Consider the following 27,881-nt stretch of genomic DNA (forward strand, 5'->3'; position numbering starts at 1 on the left):
AATTGACAGAGAACCTCTCTCCCCATCAGAGGTCTCTAGGATCAAACGCCAGTAAATCCTAGAGGAAAGAAAATGTTAAGAGAAGACAACACAGACAGCAGAAAAACACCACGGCAGGAGTAAGGGAAGGGGAGAAAATAAATAAACCTATTTTTTAAAAAAAGAATACTTTAAAGAGGGACAAACTAAAAATTAAATTGTCAATTCTGTACCCTTGTTTTCCACACAGTCTTGTTTTTAAGATAAAGAGCTAACAGTGGTTAAGGGCTCACTGTGTGCTAGGAACTGTGCTAAGCCCTTTACAGATAGTGTCTCATCCTCACAACATCAAATGGAGCCAGTGCTATTATTTATCCAAGAAACTAAGATCTAAAAAGAGACCAAGCCACTTGTTCGTAGTAGTACCAAGACTTGAATCTGGGTAGTCACGATCTCAATCACTATACTCTACTAACTCTGTAATGGGACCAACAAGAACCAAAGCCTTACAATCCAGGGAAAATCAGCAAAAGGATGACCGTAGAAGCCCAAAGGGATTAATATTACACCTGGGGAAAGGATTCATGAAGGTAGGTGATACCAGAGCACTTAAGTTGATGAAAAAATTAAATTTTTTTAAAAAGTAAAAAGTAAAAAGATTTACAAGATGTAGCTACAGCAACATTCTAAATGTTTTATATTACAAAAGAACTGGGGTCTGGTATCCACCCAAATTTAAGAAATTAAAAAAAGAACAAATTAAACTCAGTAAAAAGAAGGAAATAAAAAGCTAAAATCAATGCAATAGAATCAATGCAAAAGAAAGTACTATATGAATGCTAGGGTCAATAACAGAATAGTATAGAATGTTTTCTTTTAGACTAAGGAAAATGTTCAAAGGTTTACTAGGGTGATGACTGTACATCTCTGTGACAAAAATGATATCAATGAGTATACACTTTGGATAGATTGTACAAGGCATGGGACTGTATAACACAGTGAACCATGTGGTGGAAGATGGACTGTGGTTAACAGCACAAATATGAGAGTGTTCTTTCATGAACTATAACAAATGTACAATACTAATACACTGTGTTAATAATAGGGGGTATATGGAAAAAATATACCAAATATATGCTATGAACCACAGTTAGCAATAATAGTCTAAATAGTCTGATGATGTTCTTTTATGAACCATAACAAATGTTCCACAACTATTTAAGGTGTTGGCGGAGGGGTGATGTATGGAAATTCTGCACATTATGCATGATTGTTTTGTAAGCTAAAACGTCTCTAATAAAAAATATATTATAAAATCATTACGATAGAAGAGAGACACCCGAGAGAGAAAAAGTAGTGGAACAGAAGTCTGTGTTTTGGAATATATCAATGAGTGATACACCTTAGGTAAAGTAAACAAGAAAAAGACATATATTACTGGTTATAAGGAATGAAAAAGGCAGCAATACAGATCCACTAGACATTTTTAAAATAAGGCTATATTAATAAACTTTTAAGCTAATAAATTACAATTACAATAGAAAAACTCCTTTAAAGACATAAATTACCAAAAATAATTCAAGAAACACAAAATCCACATATAATAGTAATACCTCAGTACTCATTGCTAATTGGTTCTGGGACGCACAAGTACCAAAACACCATATCCCAAACAAATTTTTCCCATAAGGAATAACATAAATAAATTTAACACGCCCCCAAACCAAAGACAATGCATATTTTTAAGGCAATATGTAAAAAGACAGGGTTGTATCTCTACATGAGAAATAAACCTAAAATTAATAAATACTTAGGTTAAATAAAATACACACTTCACTTTACCTGCACTGAGAAGAGTCCATGGCCTAATGGGAAGGTGAGAGGAGAGTGGTGAGGAGGTGGAGTTACATGGAGTGCTGCTTGGAGAGTCCCCCTCCAGGAGAATATCAAGCACTTGCACTTTGGATGTTTTTTCTCTTTTTTGCCTTTTTTCAACTTGCACCACAGGCTCTGACACACTCTTTGCCACCTTCACTAAAAACATAACCAATGAGGACTGCTTCTGTCTTCTTTTCAGAATTCTTCGAAAGTGTGAAATTCTTTGGTCATTCAATAAATTCACATGTCTACTTGTCAGAGCTTTGTCCGAATGGTAATTCTCCACAAAGTTTTGAACTTTCTACCCATTTTGCACACATTTCTCTTATCAAGGAACTGGAGACATTCTCCATATCTCCTGCTCACCTGAAGAAATCTCTTCAGCCACCTCTTGTTGCTGCTCCTGCTGTAGTTCCTGCAGCTCCACAGTGCTGAGCTCTTCGCGATGTTCCTCCACTAACTCCTCAGCATCAGCAGCATTGACCTCCAGACCCATGGATTGGCCCAAAGATACAATATCCTGCTCAACTGTACCCTCTCTACCTGCAAGCTTGGGGGTCAGTCTCAAACCCTTTGAAGTCTGAATCACAGCTTCTGGCCACAAATTCTTCCATGCCAAACTTATTATTTCATCAGCAGCCTTTTTATTAGCACTCACTGTTTCGCCATGCCTCATGACACTACAGATGCCAGTGCTCTTTTTAAAATAATCAAACCAGCCCTGGATCTTAAAAACTTCAACACTCTCATTACTCAGTCCTGGTTTGTTTTTCAAAAGATCGGCATGCAACACTTCTACTTTTTCACTTATCATGCCTTCCAATACACTGTTGCCTACTAATTGCTTCTCCTGTACCCAACTTAATAATAGCTTTTCAACTTCGAGAGCTTGGGAACGCTGCTTTTTACTGCTTTAACTCCCTTCACAACATCAGCCTTTTTTTTTTTAATCACTTCTTTATTCTTAATGATGGCGGAGACCATTGATCTAGGCATACCATATTCACTAGCAAGATCAGTAATGCAAATACCGCTCTCCTATTTTTTTTTTTTTTTTTTGCTCAATGGCGGTGCTAAGTAATTTTCTTTTCTTGCTTAGCACTATCACTGCTCTGTTTCTTAGGAACCATGATGAGAAAAAAAAACAAAATACATAAAATGACTAAGAAGCTAAAATAAGATTGCAATTACATGTGCACAGGTCAAGAGCTACCATGTGACTAACGCAGGACCTTTTGTTTCGGCTGGAAAGGGTAGCAAGTCAAGAGGCAACCAACACCACCACCAAGTTCCAGCTTGTGTGTCAAGTACCAAATAAACAAAATTGTCATGTCAAAATGTGTAGAGCACCAAATTCAGAAGACGTTTCAAAGCAGTCACAATAGTTCCATATCTATGAAAGAGGAAATCTCATTTATCAAAACCCTCCCACAAAACTTCAGGTTCAAATGGCTTTTCTGGTGAATTCTATCAAACATTTAAATAAGAAAGAATACCAAACCTACACAAACTCTAAAAAAAAAAAAAAAGAGGTGGGACCGTTTCTCAACTCATTTTCTGAAGCTAGCATTACCCAATACTAAAACCAGACCAAAAAAATACAACAAATAAAAACCTATACCTGCATGTCCCTCATGAACACAAATGGGGAAAGCATGAAATATAAGCAAATCAAACGAACAATGTATAAAAAGGATAGTACATCATGACCAAGCTGGGTCATCCTTGTAATACAAACAAGAATGGTTTAAATGAAAATGAGTCAATGAAATTCATCATATTAACAAAATAAAGGAGAAAATACATATATGATTACCTTGGCAGATGCAGCAAAAGCATTCTGACAAAATTCAAAACCCATTCCCAGTAAAAATTTCCGGCAAACTAGGAATTGAAGGAAACTTCCTCAATCTGATAAAGGACATCTATAAAATAAAATCTCAGCAACTAACAACACACCTGATAGTGAAAACCCAAATGCTTTGTCCTAAAATAGGGAGTAAGTCAACAATGTCCTGCATCACCACACATATGCAACATTGTACTAGAGGTTCGAGGCAGTTGAAATAAGGCAAGAAAAAGTAACAGAAAGCATACAAACTTGAAAGAAAAGCAAAACTGTCTTTAGTCAGACAATATGATCATGCACATAAGAGATGATTTTAGGGTTTTAAGTTTTTAGCTGATTTTTTTTTCCACAAAGATGCTAAGGAAGAGGGGAAGGTAGTTTTTTGTTGTTGTTGTTTTTCAACAAATGGTCCCGAAACAACTGAATATTCATTTGGGGGGAAAAAATTGAACTTCACCCCTTATCTCACACCATAAGATTAAATTAAAATGGACCAACGACCTAAATGTAAAAAGTAAATCACTGAAACTTCTAAAAGAAAACATAAGTTTTCTTATGACTCGAAAAGCACAAATTACAAAAGAAAATTTATAAACTCGACCATCAAAACTTTAAACTTCTGCTGAACAAAAAAATACAATTAACAGAACAAAAAAGCCACATACTGGGGACAAATATTTTACATAAATCTGACAGAGGATGTATAGTAGCCAGAATATATAAAGAAAGCTGGGAGTGGATGTGGCTCAAGCAATTGAGCTCCTGTTTCCCAAAGGTTCAGTTCCTGATGCCTCCTAAAAACAAAAACAAAACAAATACAAAAAAAAAAAAAAAGAAAACAAATGAAAAAATCAACTCAGGGGAGCCAAAGTGGCTCAGTAGCTGAGTTGGTGGCTTCCCACATGAGGCCCTGGGTTCAATTCCTGACCCTGTACCTCAAAAAAAAAAGCTATAACAATTATACAAAGACAAGCAACTAAGGTTTTAAATAAGCAAAATATCTGAGCACTTCATGAAAGAAGATATGAATGCCATCAAGAAAATGAAAATTAAAACACAAGGAGGGAAGCAGACATCTGCTCAACTGAAAGAGCGTCTCCGTCTACCATATGGAGGGTCCAGGGTTCAATCCCCAGCGTCTCCTTGACCCGTGTGGAGCTAGCCCACACACGGTGCTGCCGTGCACAAGGAGTGCCATGCCATGCAGGGGCGTCCCCATGTAGGGGTCCCCCATGCGCAAGGAGTGCTCCCCACAAGGAAAGCCACCCCGTATGAAAAAAGTGCAGCCTGCCCAGGAGTGGCGCCATACACAGAGAGCTGACACAGCAAGGTGACACAACAACAAAGAGACACAGTTTCCCAGTGCCACCAGATAATGCAAGCGGACGCAGAAGAACACACAGCAAATGGACATAGCAAACAACGGGGAGAAGGGGAGAGAAATAAATAAATCTTTAAAAAATAAAATAAAACACAAGGAAATACTACTACACACCTACTAAAATGGTTTAATTTAAAAAGTCTGAAAATCCTAGGGTAAAGAAATTAAGAGCCCTTATATATTCCTGGTGGGAAAGTTAATTGGTACAACTACTTTGGAAAACACTTTGGCAATTTATTATAAAATTCAACATACACTTACCACATGACCCAGCTTTTCTACTCCTTGGTAAAAAGAAGTACACCAATGTTCAGAGAAGGTTTGTTCTAATTCCTCAACCTGGAAATAACCCAGATGTCCATCAGCAGGTGAATGGATTTTTAAAATGTGGCCCCTCCATATGATGCAATGGTACTCAGCAATAACAAGGAACTACTGACACAGCCAACAGCATGATCAAAAAAAAAAAGCAAGCCACAAAGTAAAGACAATATTACTTTCTACTGCTGCTCTAACAAATTACCACAAATTTAATAAATAGGTTAAAACAACACATTTATTATCTTACAATTCTGTGGGTTAGAAGTCTATACTGGGTTAAAGGTCTTACTAAGCTAAAAATCAAGGCATAGCCAGGACTGCAATCTTCTCTGGAGGCTCTAAGGGAGATCCATATCCTTGCTTTATCTGACTTCTAGGGGACACCAACATTATTTGGCTTGTGGCCCCCTTTCTCCAACTTCAAAGCCAGCAGAGTTGTATCTTCTGACCTAATTCATTTAGTACTCATGTCTCCCTCTGACTCCAGCTGAAAAAGGTTCTTTTTTTAAAGACTGGTATGATTAGAATGGAACCAGATAACCCAAGTAATCTCCCTCATCTTGACTCCTTTAATCACATCTGAAAATTTTCACCATACTGGGTAATATATTTACAGGTTCCAAGGAGTAGAGCATGGACATCTTTGGGAACCATTATCCTGACTACCATGAAATGGAATATATATATAAAATTCCATTCATACGAAATTTTGTTAAGAAGCAAAACTAATCTGAAGTGTTAGAAAATAGGTCAGTGGTTGACAGGGACTAGGGATGGAGGGTGCAGACTGAGTACAATTGGGAACAAAGGAAATTTTTTCCAGTGATTGACATGATATTTACCTTGAACTGTAGTGGTTATACAGGTAATACACAATAATTCAGCGAAATGGATACTTAAAATAAGGGTGTTTTATTGTATATAAAGTATACCTCAACATAGTTTATTATAAAAGTCAAATAATACCTTGAATATGTATTTTGTTTTAAGTGTTCCCACAAAGATTTTAATAGGTTTACTCACAACCTTAGTTCTCCAACCTATTTTTCTCATGTATCTTAAGTTCTCACCATGGCAATTTTCAGTAAAACAATTTGTATGAATAGAAAGGAAAAAGAATGTAGCATTAAAGAACACTTTTTTTTTTTTGAAGATTTATTTATTTATTTAATTCCCCCCCCCCCTCCCCCGGTTGTCTGTTCTCTGTGTCTATTTGCTGCGTCTTGTTTCTTTGTCCGCTTCTGTTGTTGTCAGAGGCACGGGAAGTGTGGGCGGCGCCATTCCTGGGCAGGCTGCACTTTCTTTCGCTGGGCGGCTCTCCTTACCAGGCGCACTCCTTGCGCGTGGGGCTCCCCTACGCGGGGGACACCCCTGCGTGGCAGGGCACTCCTTGCGCGCCTCAGCACTGCGCATAGGCCAGCTCCACACGGGTCAAGGAGGCCCGGGATTTGAACCGCGGACCTCCCATGTGGTAGACGGACACCCTAACCACTGGGCAAGTCCGTTTCCCAAAGAACACTTTTTATAATATTATTTCTAAAGGAAAACCTTGTTGAAAGTTCCAGTTTAAATAGATTTTTTTTTAAAGGCAGTACTAGAGATAGATTGAACCTAGGGCCTCATACATGGAAGGCATGCACTCAACCACTGAGCTACATCTGCTCCCAGAGAATTCTGAACAAGGCCATAACCCTAGTAGGAGAGCTACTCATCCTTTTGGTAGATTCTTTTTTTTTTTTTTTTAAAGATTTATTTTTATTTATTTAATTCCCCTCCCCTCCCCCGGTTGTCTGTTTTCTGTGTCTTGTTTCTTTGTCCGCTTCTATTGTCGTCAGCGGCAAGGGAAGTGTGGGCGGCGCCATTCCTCGGCAGGCTGCTCCCTCCTTCGCGCTGGGCGGCTCTCCTTATGGGTGCACTCCTTGCGCGTGGGGCTCCCCTACGCGGGGGACACCCCTGTGGGGCATGGCACTCCTTGCGCGCATCAGCACTGCGCATGGGCCAGCTCCATGCGGGCCTCCCATGTGGTAGACGGAAGCCCTAACCACTGGGCCAAAGTCCGTTTCCCCCTTTTGGTAGATTCTTAAATTCCACACTCTATATCAGGGACTGAAAATACTGTGTTGCTATGGTGTAGCTCTTTGCAGTTCAGAGGCCTTTACTAAGAGCTACTAAGAAACTTACTGACCTGTTGCATATGAAAGAAAATATCTGTGGCTCTTTAAGTACCCTGATTGAGAATCACTAGCTTAAAGAAAACTGGGCAATCACTAAAATCTTAAGGTTATATAAGCCCGGAAAATTAACCTAACTTCCCTGAAGTAATACTAAATAAATCACTCTTTTCTACATGACTCAATATAAAGAATAGGAGCATCCATTTTACCTGTCATGTTTAACCTGCTGAGGTCAATGAAAGGACATATTCTTTCCCCAACTCTGAAATAAAGCTAAGAAAATACAATATGATCCCTAAAATTATGAGCATTCAAAAAGCTTCAAAGTAGATATATCACATTAGCAATTTGAATCCATCTGTTCTAAAATGTGAAAAGAAGAGGAAGACTTTTTATTTTTAATTCCTCTAGCAACAAAGTTGTTTTTTTTTTACTTATGAGGCACTCAGTTGAATTTTCACAATGGGCAAAAAGGAGAAATGAGTTCCCATCATGGTTTTAAAATGCTGGGCCTGATTCCTGCTGCTGAGAAAAGTAAATAGCTCACTTCCGAAACTGAATGAACAAGCTTCTTGAAATTATATCAATTCTCTAATGCTAAAAAGATTCCCTTGAAACTGGTAAGTAAATTACCACTTACATCAAGATGTGAAGTATACACTTTATGAATATAAGGACCCTCTATTTTTATAAAAGGCAATATATATAATTTACACACATACATATGAATGAGAAGTCTGATCAAAATACTTGAAAACATGAAGAAATAAAATTCTCATCACATTTTCAGCAACGAGTTGTTATATCCATTCTCTCTTCTTTCTTAAAATAAGGATTTATAGCACCCCTTTCAAGCACTAAAGATAAGTCAGTCCTTGACCTCATGTACTTACAATTCAGTGGGAAAAGAAAAAAACGAAATCACCCAAGTAAATGTATAATTATAATCAGCTGTCAGTGTTAGGAAGGCAAAGTATCGGCTCCTCTGAGACCAAATCCTCCCTAAGCAAGTAACATTACAGCTGCGATCTGAAGGAAGCAAAAGGCTGAGGCAAAGACTGATGATGACCATTCATGTTTTTGAGACAAGCTATACTGGTCCCTGAGTTTCAAATACACTAGCTACATATCTTACAGACTCAACATTTTGTTGCAGTAAAATTTAACATACTTCTCTATTAAAAAAAAAAAAACCTTTACTAAATGAGTCCTGGTCACTGATATTACCATGTTAATGAATCAAACCTCACAGTTTATGTTTAATTTAACTTAAAAATATTAAGTACTAGGTATAAAGTAGTGGGTCAGAGTATAGCTAGAGAGCCAGATGTATGTATGTGTGACCCTGAATATATTACTTAATCTGAGGGAGAAAAAAAATGGGAAGGAAGGAAAGATAAGTGAGAGGTTTCTCTCTAGAAATGTGAGCAAATAAGACATAAATTAAAGAGCTGCTGGAAGCCTTGTTTTGGTACATTGTTGGACCACATAAGCAGAGGAATCTAATTTCAGAAAGAAGAATCAATGACCACAAGTGTCTACAACTGTGTCCCTACTTCCCATTTTGTTCCTAATTCCAGGATATATAACTGTGCCAAGTTTCATGAGATACCTTCCAGCAAATTCTTTTTCCATCAAGAATATGTGATTACATCCATCATCCATGTGGAATCTAAGCCCCCTCTTGATCTAGAAGTAGAGCGGACATCCCCATCCCAGGGTCCACAGAATGGAGGAATAAAATATGAATTAGAGTGGACTTACTGATATTCTACTATAAAACTACTGTGACTAGTAACAGAAGAAATTGTAGCACTGAGGTGGAGAAAGTGACCACAGTAGTTGCTGAGGGCAGGAGAGGAAAGAAGAGATGTGATGTGGGGGCATTTTGGGGACTTTGAGTTGTCCTAAATGATACTGTAGGGTCAGATGCTGGACTCTATATATCCTGCCATAACCCACTGAATGTATTGGGGGAGAGTGTGAACTACAGGGTAAATTATTATCCATGTGGTGCAGCAGTGCTCCAAAATGTGTTCACCAGGTACAATGAGTGTGTCACAATGATGAGGAAGGTTGCTGGTGTGGGAGCAGTGGGGTGGGAGAGTGGGGTATATGGGAACTTCTTTTATTTTTTAATGTAACTTTTTGTGATGTACAGCTCTTCAAAACAATACAATTTACAAAAATGATGGAGTGGGGGGGTGGGGAGTGGGTATATGGAACCTCTTATGTTTATGGGTTTTTTTGTTTTTTAATGTAACGTTCTTTGTGACCTATTAAATTTAATTTAAGAGTGTTAAAAAAAATAATATGTAGATTGCATAGGAGCAGTCAAGAGAAATATTAGGGGACAAAGAGACAGAAATGACCACTGGTAGCCATTAATTAACACCTCTTTATATCCCTCCATCTATTCACTCCTCTTCATTCTCTTTATCACAATCCAGGGCTCTCAAACTGTGGTCTCCAAATCAGCAGCATTAGCACCACCTAGGAACTTGCTAGAAAACAAATTCTCAAGCACCATCCCAGACCTACTATTGAATTAGAAACGCTGGACGTGGGGCTGAGCAATGTTTTAACAAGTTCTCCAAGCGTTTGTGGCATACACTTATGTGTGAGAACCACTGTCACACCTCTTAGTTTTAAGACTTTCATTTCTCACCTCTGTCATAGCAATTGCCCCCGAGCCCCAATATCCTCCAAGCTGTTGCTGCCAGGATAACCGGATTACATTACCCTCCAGGTCAAACTCCTTCAACGGGTTCCTCAACCTTACAAAGCTTTGGTTTATCCACAAAGGCCCTCATGATCCAGACCCTGCCATGACCTTCTCTCTCCTACTATGTTGAGATAAAAAGAGATGTGAGTTTCTCATATTATCAATGGCCATGTCTTATTTGCCTCTGGACCTCAGTGTATAACAATACTGGCATATCACAAACACCTTTTAAAAAAGTTTGCTGAGTAAATAAGTACGGTTCAAATGCCTTAAGACAAAGCCATTGTAGAATCACTTAAAAGCCAATACTGATACCTTGTATGGTCCATACACAGACATTACATCCCAAATTAGGATAAAATGTTATGATTTCAATAAAAAGAACCCAGGGTCTTTTGGCTGATCTAGGGCCAGGTCTGGAAAATCTGTGTCAGAAGGTAAGAAAGTGCTTTAAAAAAACAAAGGATGGTACATGTTGAAAGGGTACTGGAGTCAACCTCAAAGAGCTCCTACTTGGCCAAAGTTGGAATATGAGCAGAAAATAAGTAATGATAATAATAAATTATAATCCAAAGAACAAAATAAATATATACAAGTCCACACTGACATAAATGATTGAATAAATAAATAAATGAGGGCGAAGGGACAAATTATTTCCTGCACAGGAAAATTCCAATTAATTCATGTTAAAGGAATGAAGGAACTAGAAAAATAACCATTAGAACATTACAATAATCGCTGCTACAGACAAGACCCACTGATTAATGCTTATAATGGACAAAACTTAAAAAAAATAAAATAAAATAAAAAACAGGCTGTACAACCTCAAAGTAGCCCCCCAAAATGTTTTTTAATTATTATGGTAACTTTAACATAATTCTTTGTTACCCCTCCCTCTAATGGTAGTTTAATTTCACTCCCCTTGAATGAGGGTCTCAGAAGTCCCTGTTTACTGTTTTCTCAACCACCCTTCCTCCCTACCCACCCCTCCCAAAACACACGTGCGCTTGCAGTGCAGATACTTGGGGGCAGCCATAGTTTTATACGGCTCTGGCGAAGGTGGGCACCTTCCTAAACCAAACTGATCGGGGTCCTTTAAGAATATTTCATAAAAAATATAGAAAAAGGTAGTTCCTACTCAACAGGGAAAAACAAGATAACACTCAAACATTGTTAAATTTTCTATCATGTGAAAAAAAATTCAATTTACCATGAATGAAACCAACCTACAAAAAATAGCAGGGTTGCTGACAAATTTCTGGTGGCATTCGAATGAGTCTCGTTCTGGTTGTTCCTAAAGCCCAGCTGTCTCAATGCTCTTCCCATTCACAATTCGTCTTTGGACTCCGTTTGTCGATGAATTACACTTTTTTGGCTTAAATTGGAGCTGAGTTTCTATCACACAAATAAGAGTTCTGTCTCTCAATCCAACATTAGGAAGTTGACTATTTAATCAAGACATACTACCACAGGTAAATGTAATTAAAGGCAAACGATAATATCTCTTGAACCCATATTTAACCATAAATGGGGGTTTCTAGGCCTCCCGTCCCACTTGAATGAAGTATTAACTCTTAAAGCACAGGTTCTAAATAAGGGGTCCATGAGCTTTGAACAGAAATTCAAAAAAACATTATTCTTGTGGGGACATGTTGGTGCAAGTGCGATAATTTATTAAATAATACACAGTGTAGTATGGGCTTAGTAAGGGATCCATGGAACAAAAAATACTAACAACCTGTCTTAAAATCTAATGTTTATGATTAGCACAGAAGACATTTTCAGATTGGTCCAGTAATCCATTTACTTCTTTTTTTCAGATTGAGTCAAACACCACCTGTAAATACATTCCCTTCAAAAGCAGGTAACACTCACATGTATCCATGGGCTTCCGAATGTAAATATCAACTTAGTAAGCCTCTTCTTGCCATACCCTATATGCTGGCCTTTTAATGAATTATTTCTAGTGCTCGATTGCAAATATGGATCAGTTCAATGCTATCAGCTGGTCATGAAAACATTCCTGAGATCACAATTCACTCAAATATTTATTGAACACCTACCAGGTCCTATTGTACATACTGAAGTTAGAGTGACAAATAAGATGGAGCCCATATCTATTCTCATGGAGTTTAAATTCTACAGAACAGTTAAAAAAAAAAAATCAGTGATCATGGCTATTTAAGTAACAGGTTAAGTGCTAGGAGGAAAATAAGATGGTCACGTGACTGAAAATGGCTGAGGGTGGGCAGTTACTTCAGTGTTCCAGTGCAGCCTCTCTGAGGAACAAACTTGTACAGTGCAGCTGGCATGACTGGGGCATAGTGAGCAAGAGGAAGGGGGCTGTGAAATGAGATTAAGGTGAGGTGGTTGGGTGCCAGGCCATGTGCGGCTAACGAGGAAAGATGCTTGGATTTTATACTAAGTACAATAAAGTCATTAGCGGAAAGAGAAAAAGGGAAGAAAACTAACATTTACTGAGCATCTTCTATGGTGCCAGACAAAACAGTGGTATAACCATTTTTCCTAAGCATTCTATAGAGCAATATATGAATTTGTGGAAAACTTCACTTCTTGCAAAGCCACATGCTGAAAGTAACAAAGCTTTATGAGGAAAAAACAAGGTTATGGGACACGTTCAAAATCTATTCACTTTGTAATCAGAACATTAACAAAAACAATTAGCAATCCAAATAAAGGTGCTCTTAAAACTTCTAATAAAAAATACAACAAATATACAACTTTCATTAATTAGGGTGAAAGCAGCTTGGTAAGAGGATGTAAGAATGCCTGAGGCAGCTTTGAGCGACAAAGGCAAAATGCACAGAGGTCAGGGAGAATCATAGAATAAGCATTTCTTTTTTTTTTTTTTTTTTTTAATTTTTTTTTTTATTGACTTTGTAATAATATTACATTAAAAATATATATGTGAGGTCCCATTCAACCCCACCCCCCCACCCCCCCTCTCCCCCCCCCCAATAACACTCGTAAAAATATGGAACGCTTCACGAATTTGCGTGTCATCCTTGCGCAGGGGCCATGCTAATCTTCTCTGTATCGTTCCAATTTTAGTATATGTGCTGCCGAAGCGAGCACAGAATAAGCATTTCTAAGACCATCCAAGACTGAAAATATGGCCAAACTGGGCCAAAAGGAAGAACCCTGAGTAACCCCTGTGACTTGCTGCTTTAAACTGTTGGTGCACTTTGAGTTCAGGTGCTGTGATTGTTATCTGGTAATGCAAAATGTGAACAAGCTGCAGAAAAATCACATATGAACCAGAGCAACTTTCTTGCTATAATGACATATATTCCCTATTTACAAATCACATAACAGCCAAATCAGGATACAGACGCACACAGTGGAGCAGAATAAACTATTCTTTTTAACAATGTCTTTTATCCTAATGAAATCCTTATATGTTTTTAGTGTTTTACAAATAAGAGAACTGAGGATCAAAGAGGCAAATAAAACGTATCAAAGTTTCAGAAGCAGTAAAGAAAAAGTTTCCAGACCTAACTTAAAACCTGCATGTTTTAACCATCCACACAGGCAACTACTCTAACAGGGCTTCAAGCCACAACCTTTGAATTATGCCACGTGCATTTATCATAATATTTATCAAAAACCACTAGCATGTTGTGATGAACAATCTAAAAAAAAAAAAAAAAACACTTTCCCTGTCTCTAGTCTCTATCAGTTCTCATTTGTAGTAAGTCCCTTTTATGTTGATTTGTCAGACCAAACCAACCAACTAACCAATATATCTATTAGCAATACATATATGAGTCATCTGGAAGAAAATACAATCTGGAAGGCAAATGATGCTAGATGAAATAAGGCAGCCAGATTCACCAGCATATCTGACCTAAATAAGGGAACAAATCCAAGTAGAGAAGCAGCAAATTAGAAAACACACCCACAAACAGCAGAGAACCTAGAGAGATAAAAGATGAAGTTACCTAACAAACATACTTCAGACAAGTAAACAAAGGATAAAAAAAGGGAAAATCTTGTAAGATAAACTCTTTACATTCCATTTATTAACAGAGGAAAGTGAAAATATTAATCTTTTAAATGAAATAGGTTTGGTGACTTAAATCTGCTGATAAATTCCAGAAGTTTAAATTTAGGAGGTACCAGAGATTGAACTCAGGACCTCATGTATGCTCCTCAAGTATATATTTTTTAATCTAACGGCAAGGATTTCAGTTCCAAAAGTTAAAAATGAAAATCAGACCTTATTTACAGGAAATTCTGGTTTTTAGAAAGCAGCTCTACCATCTCCCTTCTTAAAAGAGTCTCCTACGTCTTGGTAAGCTTCAAATAAAAGAACATCTATCAAGTCCCCTATTCCCCACCTTCACTGCAAACACCCAAGATTTCAGTTTATTTTCTAGCTACTGAATATTTTTATCAGTAGCTAGAAGTTCCTGGCAACCCACGGTTACCATCACTTTCTCCTCTTTCTTCCAACTCTGACCCTCCTCTCTCTTACAACTGTCTCATCACCATTCATAATTAAATAAAAACCTAAGGCCATTAAGAAAAGGATTCCCTATTAAAAAAAAAAAAAAAGTCTAATTCCACTACCAGCTCACACTGAATAAGAAAAACACAGGAAGAAAGCACAGGGTGTACAAACCCAGGCTAGATCATGGTGGTAGTAAACCAGGAGAAGAGGTGGTCAGAATTAAAAGCCTAACTAAACCACAATGGTTGTGCAACAATGACTGATTTAAGGAAACAAAGGAATGGAGAACCAAAAGAACCAAAAACAAATCCTTTGAGCCCTGAAGGAAGGTCACGGTTAAGGGGAGGGCATCAGTTGGTATATGGAATGAACACAATGCTAAGACGAAGAACCAGGAAGCAGAAATGGCATACTGGTGTTAAAGGTCAGGGTTCGAATTAGAAAAAAGAGACCAAATGCCAATAAACTAGAAACAGCACATGAGTATAACGAACAAGTGCACAAATCTACACAATATCCCAATTAAAGTGGGTCAAATGTCAGGTCAAAGTTTTTTGTTTCTTTTACCCAGTTTTTGCACATCCTTGTTGTCTAGTAAGTCTGTGTTGTTCCCAAGCCAAAAAAAAAACATTGTACAGACACCAAAACTGCAAAGCAGAAAGCTAAGGTTATCACAATCAGGCCCAACCATTCTTACCATAGGAATGAAAGTCCAGGCGGAAATTAATTATTGCAAGTGGATTGATCCCTCCTTTTCCAGTTTTGTAAGTGTGAATCATCCACAAAGAAGCATGGTTCTATAGCACTAGGAAGCCTATACCTTGGTCAGAGAGCCTCATGGATTCAACTCAACATTTGTGGAAAATCTACAATGTGCAGGCACTGTAACAGGTGCTGAGGATACAACAATGGGTGAAATACAGGAATTGACTTCAAGGAAGGTCCTGCCTAGTGATACAAGGTCAATAAAGTAATTCTTAATCAAGGATAATACAGACAGATTCTGAAACAGATAATTAGGAGTCACAGGTCAGGGTGTCAGAGAACAAGGTTCAATCTTCAATCAAAAAGTCTTAACTTCATGCAACCAAATATTATATCATGCTAATTTGTTTAAACATTCACAGGATAAAGCAATTATCCAAACTTATTCTCTATTGGTATATAAAAAACAGTATGATGGTCATTCTGCTCATGATTACTGCCCTCTATTAGAAGCATTCAGGGTTCTTCAATCTACAGCTGTTTGCAGATTCCCCCTCCCCCAAAGTCTTATATTTTCAGCAATCAAAACTCCTCATCCTTTATACCTTATCTCTAATGCACACCTTCCAAAACGGGGTCATTAGAACTTCAGAAGAATCCTGTTAGAGTCTCAGAATACTACCTAAAGACATTGGCACTAATAAATGTGACTTTTCTATGCTCTATCACTCAGAATGACAATTTGTTTCCGAATAGAGATTCCAAACCCATAAAACCAGAAATTACAATTTTACAATCCTTTGAACAAGTGTTTTTTAAATTCATTAAATAATAAACCATTACTATTTATTAAATAATAGAATTAATTCAGAGATTTATAAAACATGTTTTTAAATCAAAAATAGTAGAAGAGTGCAGAATATCTGTATGTCAGGTATCATTCCCTGGAAATTTGATTTCAATTATGTTTGCAAATATTCATGTCCATATATACAGGTATCCCTAAATATGAGTCCTCAACATATGCACAAAATGTAACATAAATATTTGAAATGACTGATCCAAACATTATCTGATAACCTGAAAAGTGTTTGATCTCTTTGTACTGGAGAAAAGGAGATTCCATTCCAGAGAGCAAAAAAAATTATTCTTTAAGAAAATTAGCAACCTTTTTTTTTCTTGAAACATTATGTGGCCAAATATAAAATATTACTATAATATATGTAATATTTTTTTAAAAAGACAAAAAAAAAAAAGAATATATGTATAAAGCCCCACAATACATATTCTCATTTTAGGATAAGCAATGAAGGTCTTTACCAATGCAGTCCCAGCATGGAAAATTCTAACCATCCTGGTTCCCCGCAGTTGCCACAGGAAGCCATGATAGGTTTACAGAATAGTGTCAGGATGGGTATTACTTTTCAGCCTCTCTCTACAGCTGCTGCCACTGTAGCTAACAAAGACCACCAAGTAATAATTAGCATTTACTGAGTACTCTGCAAGCCAGGCTGTATGCTAACATCTTTGCACGTATTCTCATTCTATCCTCACAACAGCTCTACGAGAAAATTACTTATTACCCTTTATTCCCATTTTTCAGATGCAGAAACAAAGCTGGAAGGGTTATAAAACTTTCCAAAGCTATACAACAACAAGCAGGGGTGAAAGAATTCAAATCAGGTGCCTGGCTCTAGAGGCTGCACTATTCATCACATCATCATTTTAGAGTCAGAGTTTAATGCCAAAGATGAGACACAGACCTGTCTCGGTGCTCTTATTGCCAAAGGGAGAGACAGTGCCTACGGGAAGAGAGCTAGAATCAGGCCACAGTGCAGCAAAATTAAGTGTGCAAAAACAGATTCTACCTCTCTCTGCAGTTACCTCTACTTTAAGAACTAAGGGTAGAAATGCTGAGCACAACTATAAGGCAGGAGCCTTTTACTGGTAAATAAAACAAGCAGCTAACAATTACAAGTGACACCATTTGCAATAACCAAAGATGAAATCTAAAGGGGATGGAATGGAATCTAAAGATGGAAGGGAATCTAATTGGAATCCTCTTTGGAGTCAATAATACACAAATCTGGGGAAGCAAATATGGTTCAAGCAACTGGGCACCTGCCTCCCACATAGCCAGTTCCGATTAGGTTCCCACTGCCTCCTAAAGGTGAGGAGTCGCGAGTGTGACTCAAGCAGCTCGGCACTTGCCTCACATATGAGGCTTCGGTTCAGTTCCTGGTGACGCCTAAGGAAGCAGAGCAGACAACAAGCAGGGAGTCATGGCGGGGAGGGGGATAAAAAAAATTAAAAACAATAGTACACACATCTAAAGTCACAAGTCACAGTAGGATCCACACAACTATGAGAACCCATAATTTCACAAATCCCATTATACTAAAGACTATCATAATTATTAAAACCACTCAACTATGAAAATCCCAATTTTCACCCAATTTCCAAACTCTTGGCAAAACAATACCTTTGAACTCAGACAACACCTATCTGCTTCTGGACAACCAAAACCTCTTTTTGAAGATGGCAATGAATTAACTTCCAAATACATCAACCTTGGACAGGACTCAAAAATCAGCAGCTCATGATCAGTAAATACTTCCACTGGCTGACGATCCAGCCATGAAACAGAACACTTTTTTACTATTCAAGGGCTCTACTTCTGCCAACAAACCTGAGAAGGAACAGGTGTTTACAGAAATACATACAGTTCCAGCTCTTAAACTGACTGAAAAATGAGGGAGAAATTATCATATTTTCTCCACTACTTTTGATAGTCTAAAATCAATTAACTGGCTGCCTTAGTATTTCACAATCATTACTTGTTTGAAATGATAATATAAAGTAAGATTCAAACATAAAAGGTTACACATGGGGGAGCAGATGTAGCTCAGCAGTTGAGCACCGGCTTCCCATGTACAAGGGGGTCCTGGGTTCAATCCCCAGCACCTTCTAAAAAAAAAAATCTAAAGAAAAAAAAAAGGTTATACGTGAAAATAAGACTCCCCATATGACCGTATCATGCCCCCATCCCAACCCCATCATCTCTTGTATATCTTTCTGGAGTCACTCTCAGCACACAGAAGCAGCATACACACACATACTCATACATACACACTTCATTTGTATACCCTCCTATCCACTCACAACCTCCCCTTCCCAATCCCCACTGGCACCAGAAGTGGCAGCAAACTATACAGTATTTTCTGCCCCCCTTGTTTTATCATTTACATATATCTTTGAGAAGATCCTTTAAATAAAAAGTCATAAGCAACAAATCTAAACTAATCTAAAAATAATAATTTACACAAAACACTTCATCCAATGTCAAAACTGATGACATGACTTCTGCTGGCAGGATTTCTAAAGTCAAAGACTAATCCCCATAAGGACCTATTAGTTTTGTACAAGAATAGGAAAACTCTATTCCAGGATAAAATAACAGACTGCACTCCTAGCTCCAGTCTATGATCCCATAAATGTACATCACTTACTAAGAACAATTAAGAAAAGTAATTTAAAGAAAACTATTACATTTTTATATAAAAGGTGTCAAAGAACAGTGCTACCAGCTACAAATTGTATAACTGTGACAAATTTTATCCCATGAAAGGGCTTTAGAGAAAAAGAAAAAATATATTAAGGAAATTCATTCATTACCTATTCCCACTACTTTATTTCAGAAACCCAAAGCAGATGACCCAGTTGCCTTATACTGTGAGTTAAGGGCATCTGATAGCCACAAAAGAGAAATGGAGCAAGACTAGCATACACTCTACCCAATTAGCCTGTACAAATTAAGGGAAGGCCATAAAACCCCTCTTCCTAACCCATAACCAGTATTCTGTTAGCAATTCAAAGCAACCACCAAAATATGCTAGTATTATAACTTGTCTGGCAAGGTGTTTGTTTATGCTAATATCAAGTGCTTTTCAGGCTGTACTACTATTCCATGTAAGATAATACTTATTGTTTAAATACTCTAAATTAAGCAAAATTTCTATATGTCCCCTTCCCCCAAAATATCACATAAAAATTTTAAATAGACTTACATAATGCTAATACAGGAATTAACGACATAAGCACTTGCTGAATGAATCAACAAAACTTTAACATTTCATCCAGTCCTTTTAATACACATTTATAGAAGCTAAATGATGTACCCATGCAACCATGGTTTTCAAAAAATGATAAATTCATTAGCTTAATACTGGATCCATGGTAAAATGTTACCCACCATTCAAGCAGATACCTATTAAGAAAAAAATCATGGACAGCCATCAAAAATCTATGAGTCACTGATTACCTCTTTATCCTGCCATAGTGCAAAAAAAGACAATACAAAAAAAAAAAGTAGGCAAGCAAGAAAGGCACTGATGTAAACTTTGATCTCAGACAAAATAGAGAAGGTACCAAAGTAAACTGAAAAAAGTAAATTGATAACTAGTTCTAAAAAGTTTAAATCTTCAGTTTTAAAGTATTCAAAAATTTTAAACTTCTCCTGTATTTCAATTTTTTTTAAAAGTTTAAGATCCCAGGCTACAATTTCATATAAAGAATGATTCTATTAAGATACTGGAATGATCTATCACTAACCCTTGCTCCCCAAGTTCTCTTTTGTTTTTTAAATTCTTCCTCCTGAAAGAAATCTTCAGTGGGGGAAACAGATGATAACCTCCCCAAGTTAAACATTCAAAACCTTTTCTTCTTCAATCATCCTTGAAACCTATTTATTTTACCAAAAAAATTCTTTTACTTTTATTGAACTTTAATTCTGAATTAAGGTCTAAGGTCTCAGAAGGCAGGATAATAACCAACTTATTTCGATTAAGTAAAATAAAAGCATACCGAGAAGCTTTTATTTTAAAACTCTAAATATTAAAAATTTTCAAAGTATATAAACCTAAATGAGTTGCCTTTAGAGTCAATTACCCTAGTTAGAACTAATACAGCACAGCCTTACTATAAAAACCTATTTGGTCTTCTGGTAAATTAAACACATTTATACTGTGTAACAGATATATCCTATAATGAATGTTAATATATTTATAGTGGTGGATCAAATAAGACTCCAATGCAGTCAAAATGCTGTCACACAGAGAAAGAACTAAAACCCAATCTATTCTGGCACTCTATTGAGGAAATACTGTGCAAAAAAAAGGCCTAAAATATTAACAGAGTCCAAAATTTTAAGTTTCATCACACTTGGCACATATATAACCAGATAAAGACAACTTAGTGTGACACGACCCACACTCAATTAGGTTTCTCCCCAACACTGTTGCTGTTATTCCAGGATAAGGAGGACAAAACTACCCATCTTTATTTAATGCTTAAGTTTTCACCAGGTATTTCTTTCTTGTCAGTACTAGAATTTCTTTCTTGTCAGTACTAGAAGAATTAAAATTCATACTAGTTAAATGTGACTCTACACCTAAACCTTAAGGTATAATTCAATCACAACAACTGTGCAGCAGGACTGTCATTGTTCTTATTTTAACAAGGGCCCTTGTAAAAAATAAAAAAATAAAAAAAAACCTGCATTTTTAATTGTTAAAGAGGTTGTGAGTTTGCAAAACTATCATGCATAACATAATGGATTCCCATATACCACTCCACCACCAGCACCTTACATAGTTTGTGAACACTTGTTACAACTGATAAAAGAACATCCAAATATTACTACTGTAATACTTACATTACATTACTTACTTACATTACATTACTTACTGGATCCGTGGTAAAATGTTACCCACCATTCATTAGGTATATTTTCCCCACAAACCACCCTATTAACACCGTGTATTAGTATTGTATATGAGCTATACTTCATGTAAAAATGGCCTAGTATTTGTACTATTAACCACAATCCATCATCCACTACAGGGTTCACTATGTTATACAGTCCCATGCCCTGTACAATCCATCCAAAGTGTACATTCAGTGGGTCTCAGTTTCATCAAAGTTGTGCTGTCATCACCTCAGTCAATTTCAGAACATTTTCATTACTCCACAAAGAAATATCCCATACACCTTTATACCCCACTACTGTTGACCCTTAGAATTGATATAGTACCTTGATGCAAAAATAAAACAATGCATTTTAACTTGTATATAGTATTGTTTGAGCTCTTGATACAAAAACCAAAAATGCTGCTAAATAAGGAGAAAGATCCCTTTCCTTCAAAAAATATAACTTGTAGTTGGGGGTGACATGACACATACTCACAAAACAATGAATAGTTATATGTTTGAGATATTCATTAAATGCAAAGGAATCTCTGATGAGAAATATCCTGAGTCAGGATGGTCAGAAAAGACTTCACAGAAGAAGTGGGACTAAAATGAGGTTATATTTTAAAAAGGACAAGGAAAAGGAAGAGCATGCAGAAAAACAGAGTAGTAAGTGTGCCAAGAAGCCCAATTGGGGAAGAGTGAGAGAGAAAGCTGAATAGGGAGAATGAGTCTTAAAAGTGAGGTATATGAACTTGATCCAGTTGGCAAAGGGAAGCCCTTATGGCTTCTCCAGCAGGGGTATGAACATGATGAAACCAGTATTTTAAATAAATTACATTCTCAATAGTTACAGAAGATAGGATGGAGAAGAAAGGCGGCTCAGGGCAATCCACTAGAAAACTAATGCAGTAACCCAGACCTAAAGCAATTCATTCACTCATTCACTAAGATAGCAGACTTCAGTTAAGAATGGTGGCCAGTATGAGTAAAGTACCCTGGGCCTAAATCCCTACACTGCCCCATCACTACCTGAGCCTCCTTGCTGGTAAATCAGGATATCAGCTGCTCAGATTGTCAAAAGTACAACACACAGAATTCTAACTATCAGTAGTTTAAAGTTCTGCTGACTTAAGAGTGGTAAATTGAGAAGTGAAAATAAAAGGCAAGGCTCAGATATTTCAGCGGAACAGAACAACTTCCAGGTGGAACTTTGACAGAAATAGAAAATATGGAACAAACACAGGTGAAAGGTCAATGCTAGACAAAACTACCCACTGAAGTAAAAATCATTCCAATCTATAATGTGGATCTAGGTACTGCTGGATCCTGCCTCAAAAAAACAAAAAGCAGAGATCCCTTTTTATTTGGAAAGGGTTGGAAATATTTCAAATGGTGCAATATGTAAGAAGTTCAAACCCAAGCGACACAGAAACAGCAACGATAGCATGCAAGAAATCTACCACACACCACTGTACCTGCACCAACCTTATAACCTGATATGGTTCCCAAATATTCTTATTTCTACTGATAATATTTTGAGAAGCTACTTCACCACTGTCAACCTTAAAATACAAAATACATTTGACAAAAAGAGAACATGTTATTAAATAGTTCTAGGGAGTTCAGCGCAATGATGTTTGGGTACTATAAATTTCACTTATCCATGTAATCACCTGACCCAGTTTAGGAGCGATGCCCAGCTACAGAACTAAGATTCACTAGAAACACAAGTTTTTGCAAGCATATCTACAGACTAAGACCAACAAAAGAGCTAGAAAAGTATGGCACAGACACAGTAACATCTAGAAAGAACATGGAATCTAAGGGTCATACAGACCTAGGTTTGAAACCCAGCATAAAATTTAATAATTTTGTGGCCCTGGACAAGTTAACTTCTCTGGACCTCTCAGTTTCATCATTTACCAAAAAAAAAAAAAAAAAAAAAAATTCTAACACTACCCACCTCACAGAATTGGCCTGAGGCATAGATAACTTAAAAAGCACTTCACACAGTGCAGAGAGCACAGACCAAGCTGGAGTCCCTTACCTCTGGTTCTATGGTTACAGGGCAATTAATGGAAGACTCCAATTCCAAGAGGAGGAAGTAGCCAAACCTCTCCAGCATCAGATCTCTGCGTTTCGTTTTGTTTTGTAATTTACTCTTTGAGAGAAGTTGTAGGTTTACAGAAAAATCATGCAGAAATACAGTCCCCATTTCCGAGCTTTTTTTTTTTTATCTTCAAGTTGCTACTGTGGTGGAATGGCGATGGCACCATAGTGGTCTCCAAACTGGACCATATTAATCACAATTCTTTACTACACAGCCCTGGGGTCAGCCCTTCTGTACTAAGGGGATGTCTAGTATAAAATATAAATTGCTCATGTTAAGCTTTCCTTTTTTGCATTTCTGTGACTTACACTGTAAATGTTATTTGTGAGGAGTCAAATTCACATATATTAAAAAATACAAAGTCCCAGTGTCACTGTTTCTGCCATCTTTCTCCCTTGACTTACTACCACTCACGTTCTTCTATTATTTTTACATAAAGAACACTAAAAATGAACAAAACTAACAATTTAACTCTACCAACTTAATAAAAATGTGTCAAGTCAGAAATTATCTGCAGTAATACTACTGTAATTACAGAAGGGGATTCCTTTGTCAGCTACTCATCTGACAAGGCTGTACTTATATTTCATTGCAATATATGAACAGATGTGTTTATTCAACAGGTTGTCATTCAAAGGCCCATTAATCACATCTCCTTTTATCAGTAACTCCTATGTTTATATTAAGCTACTGCCCTTTCTGCATATTAGCATGAACAGCTCCCAGTACACAGGAAGCAGTTATTCCTTCTTCTCCTAGTAGGCATATGTCACGGTAATCATGCAAAAACCTTAATTAGGTGTTATGCCCAAGAATATTTTTGGTATTTTTGTCCACATGTAAAAAGTTATTAAAATGTTTAACACTTCTTTGGAGCAACCAATACAAAACTACAACCTCCTCAATGAGTTAGTCCATTTACCACCAGTGTCTCCCATGCATAACCAAAGCTGGTCTATGTTAGAAGAAACTTAAAACCTATTGGTCAGCTTTGCAACAATTGTTAAACCATTAACAAATCACGTAAGTTCCTTAACAGTAAGTAAAACTGTTGACTGCACATAGCGTTTTCAGCCCCCATATTAGTATTTACCTCTGTAGGCCTGATTCTACCTCCTCAAATGGCAAAAATAATATTCACAGATTTAATGGTTCTGACTGCATTACACCACACAAAGCAGGATGGCGAAGTGGGGGGTGGGGGGTGGGGAGGGGGGAGTTGGGAATCATATTTCAAACAAGGAGGAAAAGCTCCTTTTAAGAGCAAAAAGTATAAACAAGCATCACAGGCCTCACAGCTCTCAGGCATGTTTTCTTTCTGCTGCCCCTCCCCCACAGGTAAATGCTAACTATTTCTAGAACTCTCAGCAATAATTTGGGAGGCCTGCCATAAACTCCCATGATACAATCCAACATAAACGCCGTTTTTATGGAAACAAAGCTGCCCTACTTCTCTAGACTATATACTTATTAAGATGGTGAGAACATACAGTACCAGGAATTCAGGATTACTAAAACACACTAACGTAGCCTGGGTCTTATTTAACAAAAATGAAAATGGATCCTACTGCAAAACCGAAAAAGTCACTCACTGTATCTTCAGTGTGTAATCAAGATATTTATTACCAGTTGTTTTAGGTAAGTAGATAAAAACACAAGGGCCTTACATTAATCCAATCTGGTGAAGGAGTCTTTAGGAAAAAAAAAGGGGGGGGAGATGATTACTTAATTATATAGCTTGGGGGAGGAGTGAGAGAAACCATTCAGACTAAAAATAACCCATCATTTCACCCACCATATTTTATTAACAAGCTTGTTTAGATCAGCACAGTGTTCTTGTTTAGAAAACAAGAAAACCAATAGAAAACTTCCCTAAGTCAACTGTAAATTACATAGGTTCTAACACTTCACTCTTGATGCCTGCACAGTCCAAGGTCTGAAGCCACCTCAAGACACTCAGAAAATCTAATTTTCAACTATGCTGGCATACTTCTCTCCTTTGTAATCGCCAAATTATTTTTAAGGGACTGTCATTAGATAACCTAACAAAGGAAGCACTTTCTTAAAAAGCCATTACAACCCAAATTTTACATATAACACACCATTCTCACAACAAATTTAATCTCGATTGCCACTGCAAAGAGATGCCTATTTCAGCAAATTAGGAACTTCCAAAAATACACAACATGTTAACACAAGCATGAGCTCCCTCGAGCTGCCATTTAAAATTAATTCTTCACTTGCAATAAAAGTCTGCTTCTGTTAAAAAAAAAAAAGAAAAAAAAAAAAAACACGATATCTGTTGCAAAGAGGAAGTTACCGAGAAACCACCCTCTCAACGTGGCCTTTACACCCTTAGAATATGATGTGACTCTGTGCCACCCAAAACTTACCAGGAAGATGGCAATAACTTTGCCAATTCTACACTTCTGAACCCAACTTGAAAGAGATTCTATCAAATACCTCCTTGAGACGATAAAAAGCACTAAGTTACAAATAAACACAAGCCGGAGTCAGGCCCAGCAGCCGGCGCGCCCCTCCCCCGGTCGGCGCCCCCGCCCCGGACGCGCGGCCCCATCAGCCACCCGCAGCCCCCAACACGCGGGCCGGGGCCGGGGCCGGGGCTGGGGCCCGGGTCGGGGCCGCGGCCGCGCCCGGGAATGGGGGCAGAGTTCCATCGCTGCTTGAGGTTTTACAAAATAACATGCACGAAGAGCTTTCTCCTCTTCTAAAAATAGGTTATAAAGGAGTCGGCCTCATGATGGCTCCTTGATTCAATTTGCTGCAAATTTTTTCCTGAAAGCCTACAGACACACGCACGCACACACACACAAAAAGGGGTGTAAATGCATTAAAGGTGGAAGCTGGGGGAGAAGGCCGAGGTGCACATTTTCGGGGACAACAACATAAGGGTGAGGATCCCCCGAGATCAGGGGAGGGTAGGGGCTGGGCAGGCACGTGAGCACTGCAAAGCCAGAGAGAAAAAAGGAGGGGGTGGGGGCACCCTAAATGCCCTCCCTCTCCTCCCCTCCCCCACCAAAACCCCAGCTCCCCAAAGGGCCAAGTTAAAAAATTCAGGTTCCACTCGCGCCCATCCCCCCGCGGCCCGGCGCCCACCGGCCGCCTCCACCCGCGCCCCCCGGGCCGGCCCGCGGCTGCCCCCACCCTGGGGTCCGGCCCCCAGATCTTACCTGGAAAACGGTGGCCTCCAACGCCGCTCCCCCCTCCCGGGAATGGAGGCACAAGGAAATTCCCCTCCTCGCCGCCGCCGCCGCCGCCTCCAGCCACCCCCAAAATAACCCCTCCGGGGGGTGAGAGGCAATTATAACCCCGGCGAGCGGAGGGCGCGGGGGATGGGCGCCGGGCGGGCGGGGGCGGGGAGCGCGGCGCGGGTCCCCAGGTGGCGAGCGGAGGTGCTCCCGCCGCGGGGGGAGGGGCGGGGGCGCACGCGGCCGGCGGCGGGGGGAGGCGGCGCGCGGGGGAAGGGCGCGAGCGGGGAGAGGAATTGAGGCAGAAGGTAAAAGCTGTTACTAAGGGAAAGAGCCAAACGGTTCGGAGCAGCCAACGGCTCAGACACTCAACACTGGGGAGAGAGAAGTGGGGACCAGCCAGGCACAAATGAGCTCGCGAGGCCCGCGGCGGCGGCGGCGGCGGCCGCGCAGCAAAACAAACCCGAGCGGCCTGCGCCGGGCGGGCGGCGCGCGGGGGAGGGGCCGGCGGGGGAGGGGCGCCGGCGGCAGCGCGGCGGGGGGGGGGGGGGGGCCTCCGCCGGCCGCGCGGCTCTGCCCCTCCCCGCCCGCTGCGGCGGCGGCGGGGGCTGGGCGTTCGCGGCGCATTCTTTTAAAAAGAAAGCCCCGCGGGCGCTCCGAGGCGCCTCGCGGGCCCTGGGTGCCCCACCCTACCCCCCACCGTCGCGCGCGGCCGGGGTGCGGGGCGGCCTTGGGTGTGGGCCGCGCGGCCGCCGGGCTGGGAACGCGGCCTGACTTTCCCGGGGAGGCCGCGGGGGCGCGGCTGCCGGGGGGCGGCCTGTGCGCGCGGGCCCCCGGCGGCGCCGCGGGCTCCGCGCCGACTCGGCGGACGTGGGCCGAGAGCGCGGCGCGGGCAGCGTTGGGACGTGTGTTTGTGAAAAGAGCTGTGCGCACCTTTGTGTGCATAAATACATATGTTGCTCAGAAGCGTACCTGGAAAGGTGCTTTATCTGTAATCAGCGATTTTTAAAAATTTAAGCCAGAGCCTGAGATCTGTGGAGGAAAGCACACAACGCACACAAGAAAAGGTTTCTTGATACCAAACACAGAGCTGTAATTGAAGTGTTTATGCCCAAACGTACTGCGAATCAAACATATGGTGGTATTTATCGTCTGGTGGGTCTGTTTGAAAGGTTTGGTCGATCAGTTCTCGTTTCACAAAAATAAAATAATGTAACTAAATGTTTACCAAATATATACCTCAACGGCAGCATCGACAGTAGAAGTTTATCCACTTTGTGTACTTTCTGCATGTGTGTAGCACCTCGAGACCGCTTATAAAGTAT

At 39.3% G+C, this 27,881-nt stretch overlaps 1 protein-coding gene and 1 non-coding gene across 10 annotated transcripts in view; both read right to left on the reverse strand.

The window, feature by feature from the left end:
• TBL1XR1 (TBL1X/Y related 1) overlaps positions 1–26,971 on the reverse strand; it is a 161,609-nt gene extending 134,638 nt beyond the window's left edge. The window contains exons 1-2 of one of the 9 annotated variants that reach the window (XM_058295359.2): positions 26,539–26,785; positions 5,349–5,426 (exon numbers count right to left, since the gene is read on the reverse strand). The gene's annotated coding sequence lies outside the window, so the exon portion shown is untranslated. Of the gene's footprint in view, positions 1–5,348; positions 5,427–25,740; positions 25,905–26,538 lie in introns of those variants that run through there. The other 8 variants (XM_071214627.1, XM_071214622.1, XM_058295360.2 and 5 more) reach the window with 8 other exon arrangements.
• Positions 13,297–13,403, reverse strand: LOC131278398 (U6 spliceosomal RNA). The gene has a single exon (XR_009185717.1). It is a non-coding gene; the product is annotated as a U6 spliceosomal RNA (small nuclear RNA).
• Positions 26,972–27,881: the final 910 nt, after the last annotated feature.

This window comes from Dasypus novemcinctus, chromosome 4 (assembly GCF_030445035.2).
Source record: "Dasypus novemcinctus isolate mDasNov1 chromosome 4, mDasNov1.1.hap2, whole genome shotgun sequence".
NCBI lineage: Eukaryota > Metazoa > Chordata > Mammalia > Cingulata > Dasypodidae > Dasypus > Dasypus novemcinctus.